The sequence below is a fragment of the Coturnix japonica genome, unplaced genomic scaffold (assembly GCF_001577835.2).
Source record: "Coturnix japonica isolate 7356 unplaced genomic scaffold, Coturnix japonica 2.1 chrUnrandom874, whole genome shotgun sequence".
Classification (NCBI taxonomy): domain Eukaryota; kingdom Metazoa; phylum Chordata; class Aves; order Galliformes; family Phasianidae; genus Coturnix; species Coturnix japonica.
The window spans coordinates 365-1,706 of record NW_015440228.1 but is presented as its reverse complement, the minus strand read 5'-3'; the positions used below and the strand labels follow the sequence as shown (position 1 = coordinate 1,706).

General features: G+C 56.0%; 1 long non-coding RNA gene across 1 annotated transcript in view; it reads right to left on the bottom strand.

Annotated features, from left to right (window-relative positions):
• Positions 1-859, bottom strand: part of LOC107307764 — a 7,160-nt gene extending 6,301 nt beyond the window's left edge. Inside the window, exon 1 of the long non-coding RNA XR_001552502.2 lies at positions 772-859. This is a non-coding gene — a long non-coding RNA (uncharacterized LOC107307764). The remainder of the gene's footprint in view (positions 1-771) is intronic.
• Positions 860-1,342: the final 483 nt, after the last annotated feature.

The window sequence follows — 1,342 nt, the reverse complement described above, 5'->3', positions numbered from 1 at the left end:
AGACCCACAGGGACCCATAGAGACCCCATAGAGACCCATAGAGCCCCATAGACTCCCCATAGAGCCCCATACTGCCCCATAGAACCCCATAGAGACCCATATAGCCCCATAGAACCCCATAGACACCCCCATAGAGACCCATAGACACCCCATAGAGCCCCACAGACACCCCATAGACACCCCATAGAGCCCCATAGACACCCCATAGAGACCCATAGAGATCCATAGGGACCCCATAGAGCCCCATAGTGCCCCATAGACACCCCATAGATTCCCATAGAGACCCATAGAGACCCATAGAACCCCATAGAGCCCCACAGACACCCCATAGAACCCCATAGAGCCCCATAGACACCCCATAGAGCCCCGTAGACACCCCATAAAGCCCCATAGAGCCCTATAGACCCCCATAGAGACCCACAGAGCCCTATAGAGACCCATAGGGACCCCATAGAGCCCCATAGACAACGCATAGACACCCCATAGAGCCCCATAGACACCCCATAGAGCCCCCATAGATTCCCATAGAGCCCCATAGAACCCCATAGAGCCCCACAGACACCCCATAGAACCCCATAGAGCCCCATAGACACCCCATAGAGACCCATAGAGACCCATAGAACACCATAGAGCCCCATAGACACCCCATAGAGACCCATAGAGACCCATAGACTCCCCATAGAGCCTTATAGTGCTCCATAGACACCCCATAGAGCCCTATAGAGCCCCATAGAACCCCCATATCCCCCCATTTAATCCCCGGTTTCTCACCGTTTCCCGCTCCGCTGCCGCCTCCGCCCTCGACAAGATGGCGCCCAGGAAGAGGCCGACCGGAACTTCCGGTCCCGCGCACAGCTCTGCGCATGCGTACCACTGAGAGCTCCGCCCACTTTGTAAGCGGGACTAGCGTCTTATTGGCTACAGCTGACTCGCTATGAGTTGATTGGTTATTGGGGATGTCAATCATGGTAGGTGGACGGAGCTTATAGTGCAATCCTGTGAGGATCCGAGCGCTGATTGGTTGAAGGGAAGGAGAAGTGGGCGGGTCTAAAAGCTGATTGGTTGGATGGGGGTTGAGCGGCGGATGAGCGGGAAGGGAGAAAGACAAGATGGCGGCGGTGAGCTGAGGGTGAGTGATGGCGGAGGGGGGGGGGGGCGCCCCATAGCGACCCATAGCGACCCATAGCGACCCCATAGAGACCCATAGAGACACATAGAGACACATAGCGACCCATAGAGACCCATAGAGACCCTATAGAGACCCCATAGGGACCCATAGAGACACATAGAGACCCATAGGGACCCATAGAGACCCATACGGACCCATAGAGACCCCATAGGG